Source organism: Astyanax mexicanus, chromosome 7, assembly GCF_023375975.1.
Source record: "Astyanax mexicanus isolate ESR-SI-001 chromosome 7, AstMex3_surface, whole genome shotgun sequence".
Lineage (NCBI taxonomy): Eukaryota > Metazoa > Chordata > Actinopteri > Characiformes > Acestrorhamphidae > Astyanax > Astyanax mexicanus.
This window is the reverse complement of record NC_064414.1, coordinates 13,298,544-13,307,236: the sequence shown is the minus strand read 5'-3', so window position 1 is coordinate 13,307,236 and position 8,693 is coordinate 13,298,544.

Genomic DNA, 8,693 nt, shown 5'->3' with positions numbered 1-8,693 from the left:
CGTGGTGAAAGGCCAAGGAGCGCGGGGCGGGGCCTGCAACCTCACGAACCTGCGGACCAATAGTATTCCTCACAAAGCAGTTTTATAATATTTACACTCTTACTGCAAAATGTTACATTAATTAACAAACGATAAACAAACATTGTCACATTTTTTTTATTTTTTAATTATTGTCAATAACCACCCCCTGAATGTAAAAATGTGTCTTTTTTTAATTGTATTTTTCTATTTGTTAGCTAATCATGTAGACCGTTTCAATCAGGGAAAAACAATAGCAAAGCTACTGCTTATGTCTGTTCCTCGACGCTTCTAGTGGCGCTATTTTAAAATATCCAGCTGTCAAAATTACGAGCGCATATTTCGCAAATCTCCCGAACACAGAGCAAACACGATAGTCAGAAATTAGTAATTAATGATCAAACCTCTTTTCCTGATCCTTTTAATAAGGATTTAAGAGGGAAGTTTTTTTCCTCTGATTTAAAACGCTTGCCAAAGGTGACCTACCCCATACCTGTCAAGTTTTAGATTTAAAAATAAGTGACATTTTCCTCTGTCCACTTAAAGTCGTCCCACCAGCCCAACAAAGGTTCAGTATCCCTTACATTTTAAGACAGGTTTACAAAAAATCTAAAATAGCGTCCGCACTATTTAAAGCGGCGCTGTGAAGCTGCGGGAATGAGTGAGAGGAAAGCCGAGTTGTTACCAGTGATAAGAAGCTGATGTTTGAACTAAGTTCAGCGCGTTGTAGCGCATATTTAATCAGTGGCATGTACACACAACAGTATATATTTAATCACTTTTTTTTTTACATTTTAGGGGAAGCTGAGCTTCCCTTGCAGTCTTTAAACAATCGCCTCTGCTCCAGATATGTTTTAATATCAGCTGCTCCGACTAGCTGCCTTGAACTCACAGCGACGGGGGGCTTCCCCACACTGCTTCCCCACGCTGATTGGCTGTAAGGCGGGACACTCTCCTTGAACCGGCTCCACGATTGGTTAAGAGACACAGAGCGGTCAGTGCCCTGTCTCCTCAATAATAGATATTTTTTAATTGTAAAATAATACGGGAAATTTACGAGAAAATACTAATACGGGAGGACGGCGGGAAAGATGAGTAAAATACGGTAGTTTCCCGGCCAAAACGGGAGACTTGACAGGTATGACCTACCCAGATGTGATCACTACCTGAAACGGAGTGTGTTTACACCAGAGAGGCAGTGAAAGCGTACCGCAGTTTGGACGCATATACAGGGCCTTCTAAAAAAAAATCGCATATTGTGATAAAGTTCATTATTTTCTGTAATGTACTGATAAACATTAGACTTTCATATATTTTAGATTCATTACACACAACCGAAGTAGTTCAAGCCTTTTATTGTTTTAATATTGATGATTTTGGCAAAAAAGTAAAGAAAAAACAAAAATCCCTGTCTCAAAAATTAGCATATTTCATCCGACCAATAAAAGAAAAGAGTTTTTAATACAAAAAAGTCAACCTTCAAATAATTATGTTCAGTTAAGCACTCAATACTTGGTCGGGAATCCTTTTGCAGAAATGACTGCTTCAATGCGGCATGGCATGGAGGCAATCAGCCTGTGGCACTGCTGAGGTGTTATGGAGGCCCAGGATGCTTCGATAGCGGCCTTCAGCTCATCCAGAGTGTTGGGTCTTGCGTATGGAGTGAATTTTGTGCCAAAAGTTTTACGTAAAAAAATAAAATCCACAATCAAAATTTTAAGAATCAAAAGTAAAACATGTATGTTGCAAATTCAAAAGAGAAAAATATATATCAAATATATATATTTAAATATACTTGGTTATTTTATTATTCTTTGCACTTATTTGAAAATTATTTTAGTTTGGATTTTGCCAGTCTTTGCTTTCATTTTTTGATTTTTTTTGGATTTTCTGTGGATTTTTGTGGATTTTGCTGCTAAAGACTTTTGCTTCTGGAATCTCTCCTTTGCTTCTGCTTCATTTTTTTGGTTCTGATTTTTGGCACACTTTTCACGGGTGGGCGGGGCTTAGAAGAAGGCGTTCCCCTTTAATCTCTATTGGTCACCTACCCTGAACCCTCGTCTGAGATCCGCTGAAGTTCAGCTAGTTTTTCTGAGGGAGCGTCGGTTTCGAGGAGGGGAGATGGAAGGAAGTGACGTAGGAGAAGACAATGAATCGGACATGTCGGGAAGTGGGATTGGGACGTGGGGAGGTGGAGGAGAGTGGCAAACTGTGGGACCTAAGAAAGGTAGGAGGCTATCGGATGAGAGAGATTCGGCTGGAGGTGGGAATAGGGTGGAACAGGTGAAGCGTAGGAAGGAAGAGCATGTTGTTCTTCTTCGGTTTGGGGCGGACTCAGGGACTCCTTTTAACCCGATTAGATTGACGAATGAACTAAGGAAAGCTTTGGGTGATCTGGCTGGGGCTAAGATTTTGAGAGATGGTAAAGTGTTGATTACATGTAAGGATGCGCGACAGCGAGATAAAGCATTGGAGCTTCATAGTTTGGGGGGCAAGTCAATAACGCCGACCCTGTTCAGGGAATCTGCGAGGTTACGGGGAGTGATTACGGGGGTCCCACTTGACATTACTGTGGCTCAAATAAAGAAGTCTTTGACGGGGGGCAGAGTAGGGGACGTTATCCGATTGAAAGGATTTAGGGATGGTGTTCGGTCAGATAGCATGTCGGTCATGATCCAATTTGAAGGTGTTTCCTTACCTGAGAAGGTGTTTTTGGGATACATTTGTTTCCCAGTCAGGGTTTATATACCTCCGCCAGTGAGATGTTATAACTGTCAGAGATATGGGCATATTGCCTCAGTATGTAGAGCAAGAAAGAGGTGCGGGGTTTGTGGTGGTGAGCACGAATACGGGAAGTGTGTTAAAGATGTTCGGCCTAAATGTTGTAACTGCGGGGGGGATCATAAAGCTGCATATGGAGGTTGTGAGGTTCGGAAAAAGGCTGTGGAAGTACAGACGGTTAGGGCTGTTCCAGGCTTGTCTTATGCTGAGGCGTTAAAAGAGGTGGGCCGTACTAGCTCTCGGAGGTAGTTCCACCGAGGACGGATGACCGTCCATCGGATCAGGGAAGGGCAGATACGGTGTCGCAGCCTCTTGGTGTATTATATCCAGAGATTCTGATTGTGGAGAAGGCTAAGTTCGTCATGTTTATTGCGGATGTGATTAATTGTACTGCTCAAACAGGTAGTAGGACGGAAAAGATTAAAATAATTGTTCGATCTGCGGAGAGATTTTTGGGTATACTGGGACTGACATGGGAGTCAGTTAGCGGAGGATTGGCTGGGAAAATGCCGTCCTCTCAGGCTGAAAATGATTAGTAAGAGTCTGCTCCTAATGCACTGGAATGCTCGGAGCCTTATAGCTAATGGTCAAGAATTTAAGCACTATGTGGTGGACAGGCAGAGGTTGCCAGATATAATTTGTGTGCAAGAAACATGGCTAAAGCCACATTTAAGCTTCACATTGTGTGGGTACACTGTACTTAGGCGGGATAGGATTGAGGGAAATGGAGGGGGTGTAGCAACCTTTTTAAAGGATGGGCTGGTGTTTAGGGCTCTCCCTTTTCATGGGACGCACGAGTCTGTTGAGGTAGACATATGGGGACCATGCGGGAAATTTAAACTGATTAATTATTATAATCCGTGTAAGAAACTCACGTTGGATACGCTTTCTGATGTTGGTGGTTTGGAACAGCACGGGGTGGTCTGGTGTGGGGATTTCAATGCTCATAATACCTTGTGGGGGAGTTCAGGTACGGACCAAAATGGCACAGTGTTGGAACAGTTTCTGTTTGAAAGGGATCTGGTGTGTCTCAATGATGGTAGGGGCACGAGGTTGAATGTGGCTAGAAATACCACTACTGTGTTGGACCTTACGTTTGCCTCTTCAATATTGGTAGGGATGAGTAGTTGGGACGTGTCGCAGTCTACCTCTCTGGGGAGTGATCATTTTCCAGTTGAATGTGAGTTTGGTATTGAAGTATATAGGATGGGCCGTACCTTTTTGCGTAGATGGAATTTTTCTAATGCAAATTGGGTCACATTTTCTGACCTGTGTGATCAAAGATTTAAGAACATGGGTATCTCGGATGACGTAGATATTTGTAATGAAAAAGTGTGTAATATATTGTGTATGTCAGCAGAGGATGCTATTCCACTTAAAAAGCCATATGGGGGGAAAAGGAAAGCTGTTCCTTGGTGGACAGAGGAATGTTCAGTGGCAGTTGTGGCACGTAATAGAGTGCTTCGGCAGGTTCGGAGATCTTTGTTGTTTTGTGATTTAATGGTGTATAAAAAGGCACAGGCAGTGGTACGTAGAACTGTTAAGTTGGCAAAAAGGTCCTATTGGAGATCATTTTGCAGTATGATCGGGTCAGATATATCTGTACGTGATATTTGGCACATGATTAAGAAGATGAGGGGGATTAGGAAAGGTACTGATGTCCCTGTCCTGAAAACAGATATGATTGAGGCAGTGACGGATGCGGATAAAGCAGAGCTCTTAGCACAGGAATTTGCAAAAGTCCATAGCTCTGTTAACTTAAGTGAGGATATGCTGCTGTCTCGGGAGAAAGTTCGTTTACAATTTCCTCGAGTTTTGTGTAGGAAAGACGTTTTTGATTGTGTTCTAGATGCTGATTTCACTTTAAGGGAACTCAAGTTGGCAGTAGCTGGGTCTGGTCATACAAGTCCTGGACAGGATGGGATATGCTACGACATGGTTAAGCATTTGACAGATGAGTCTCTCTCTGTGCTTGTTGACTTTTATAATAGAATATGGGAGGTGGGTAAGATCCCTTCAGCATGGAAATTGGCAGTGGTGGTGCCCATTGGTAAACCCGGTAAAGATCTCTCTAGCCCGTTGGGATATAGACCTATATCACTCACGTCATGTCTTAGTAAGATAATGGAGCGAATGATAACGGACAGACTGACGTATTATCTTGAGACCCACTATGCCTCCCTTTGATATAACGACGACAGCACAACTGTTCTTAATACACTGATTAGGGGTTTATTCCTAAACGTGAAAACTGTAATACAAAAAATGATACAACAATAAGATAAACAAAATTACAACTTTGCATATAAACTACCATGAACAGCATGAAATTGCATATTAAGTTTCATTTATGTATTTTAGCAGATACTAGAAACAGTAGCACCAATACACTCATTAATCTTTCTTAAAACAATAATACAAAAAAGAGTAACACAAACCTCATTGGCTGCATAAATAACTCAGGGAGGGGTATGGCTTCCTTTACAGTGTCCCTTACCATGTGAACACACCTTTAAACACTTAAATTTAACTTAGGAAAAGACATGAAAATGCCCATTCTGCTACCTGTCCGTGCATATAACAGGTCCCACCAGGAAACCTTTGTGGACATGTAGTTCCGCCTCAGCTCTTAAAGTAGAAATAAAATACACTGCCCAGGTATGCAGTTACACTCCCACCAAATTTATGATTTCTAACTCTAAATTACTCAGGATGAAGAAAAATAACAATAAAATAAATAAATTATAGCTTCAGTTTTGACTTCTCCAATAATGGTCACAAGGTTGCATCTAGATAGAGATAGAGTGTGAAGAAAGAGAAAGAAAAGATAGGAGAAGGTGGGAAGACTAGAGTCTTCAGTTTGCTTCCAGAAGTGTCACTGTTTTATGGATGGGCCTCTCTAGGTGGACAGGTTTGGAGATACGCTTTCCCTTCTCATCAAGGCTGGAGTCACTAATAAGCAACTTCAATCTTCTCACTCTTCCATCCTTTCCAGGGTATACTTCGATGACCTTTGCCATCTTCCACTGGTTACGTGCTGTGTTATCATCCTGCAACAGAACAACATCATTGACCCTTGCATCTCTGCGGTCTTTTGTCCACTTCTGTCTGTATTGGAGATTCAGAAGGTACTCCTTCTTCCATCGCCTCCAGAAGAGGTTGGCCAAGAACTGAACACGACGCCATCTCTTGCGGAGGTAGAGATCTTCCTTAACGAACCTTCCAGGAGGTGGAGCGAGAATCGTTGACTTCATTGTCAAGATGTGGTTTGGGGTAAGGGGCTCTGGGCTGGATGCATCATTAAGGCAATCAGTAGTCAAAGGTCTGCTATTGACAACTGCCATGACTTCATACAGGAATGTTCGTAAAGACGAGCAGTCAAGTTGTCTGGCTGACTGTTCCATGATTGATGTTAAGACGCTCCTGATGGTGCGAATTTGTCTTTCCCAGAATCCACCCATATGACTTGAGGCTGGGGTATTCATAATGAACTCACATCCAAATTCCTTGAGCTCTTCCTGATCCATTTCTTTCAGTGCTTCAGCAAGCTCTCGTCTAGCGCCGATGAAGTTTGTGCCTTGATCACATCTTATCTGGCGTACCATTCCACGAATAGCGATGAATGAACGCAGAGCGTTGATGAATGCATCTGTGGTCAGATTGTCTAGCATCTCGATGTGCACTGCTCTGGAACACATACAGGTAAGTAACAGCCCATAACGCTTTAGCTCCTTTCTTCCTTCCTTAATATAGAATGGTCCAAAACAATCCATCCCAGAATAGGTGAATGGAGGGGTGGTTTGCATCCTGTCCTCTGGGAGGTCTGCCATCCTTTGCTGTTCTGGGCTTCTTCGGAACTTCCTGCATGTTGTGCAGTTGTAGACATGTGATGATACTGCCTTGCTGCAGCCAAGCATCCATATGCCACTGGATCGGAGTGCATTCAAGGTCATTCCTCGTCCCTGATGGAGCACTTTCTCATGATAATGCTTGACGAGCAATGCTGATACATAACTGTCCTTTGGAAGGACTGCTGGATGTTTAATATGTGGATGTAAAGCGGCATGGGTTAAACGGCCTCCCACTCTAAGAATACCTTGTTCATCAATAAACGGACTCAACCTGTATAGCCTGTTGCCTTTGACTTGTGTCTCTTTATGTCTCAGGAGATACTGTATCTCCTTTGAAAAGGTTGCTTCTTGAACCATCTTAATTATGAACAGCTCTGCTTCTCTCCTTTCTTCAAGACTGGTGGCTTTACAGGACCTTGCCTGGAGACCCTTGACTTCTTTTATATGGCGCTTGAGTCTGGCGATAGCTTTTACCATTCTGGACCAGTCGGAGAACTTGTGCAGGTGTTCTAACAATGATCTTGTTTCCTTTGCCTGAACATTGTGGACCTGGACCTTCTTGAGTTCAGGATCACCACTTGAGATTTCTTCCATTTTTACTTGTGTACTTGGTAGTTCCTTCTGCCACAGAAACCTTGGGCCAGTGAACCAGTCAGAGGATACAAGCTGCTCCACTGCAAGACCTCTTGAGGCGTGGTCTGCTGGATTTTCTTCAGAAGCCACAAACCTCCATTGAGAGAATTTTGTGCTTTGCCTGATACGTTCCACACGATTTGCTACAAACACGTGAAATCTTCTGGCTTCATTATTGATGTATCCAAGGACAACCATAGAATCAGTCCAGAAGAATTCTTGTTGACACTCTATGTCCAGCTCTTTCTTGAGCATGTCACTGATGCGGACGGCTACTACTGCTGCTGACAGCTCAAGCCTTGGTATGGTTGTGACTTTGGTAGGGGCAACTCTTGCCTTATCCATAACCAAGGAGCAGTGAACCTCACCTGATTCATTGACTACTCTGAGGTATGAGCACGCACCGTAGCCTGACACACTGGCATCAGAGAAATGGTGAAGCTCATAGTGCCTTGAAGCTTGATGGAACGTAGCATCTTGGGATCTTAACATTAACCAGATGTTGTAGATCTTGGAGCCATCGTTCCCACTGAGGTTGCAGGTCATCGGGTAAAGCATCATCCCAGCTGAGCTTGTCCCGACACATCTGTTGTAAGATCTCACAGCTCTGTTCAGAGCAACGAAGTCACAATCACATTCACCCTCAGTCACAGGTAAATACATGTCTGCAGAAGGCTGTAGCTCCTCTTTGTTACTTGCTTGTAGATTCATGTCCGTACGACTCTGCAGCATATACGCATCTGCCCACACTACTTCACTCTAATATCTTGTTTCTCAACTGTAGACCACTACTCTCTGGTGCCACCTTCTGGAGCAGATGAGTTTTCACTATGCCTCCCTTTGATATAACGACGACAGCACAACTGTTCTTAATACACTGATTAGGGGTTTATTCCTAAACGTGAAAACTGTAATACAAAAAATGATACAACAATAAGATAAACAAAATTACAACTTTGCATATAAACTACCATGAACAGCATGAAATTGCATATTAAGTTTCATTTATGTATTTTAGCAGATACTAGAAACAGTAGCACCAATACACTCATTAATCTTTCTTAAAACAATAATACAAAAAAGAGTAACACAAACCTCATTGGCTGCATAAATAACTCAGGGAGGGGTATGGCTTCCTTTACAGTGTCCCTTACCATGTGAACACACCTTTAAACACTTAAATTTAACTTAGGAAAAGACATGAAAATGCCCATTCTGCTACCTGTCCGTGCATATAACAGGTCCCACCAGGAAACCTTTGTGGACATGTAGTTCCGCCTCAGCTCTTAAAGTAGAAATAAAATACACTGCCCAGGTATGCAGTTACACCCACAATGTGTTCGCTAGCTATCAAAGTGGATTTCGACAGGGCAGAATGACGATGGACCCTGTTTTGTGCCTGGAGTCTGA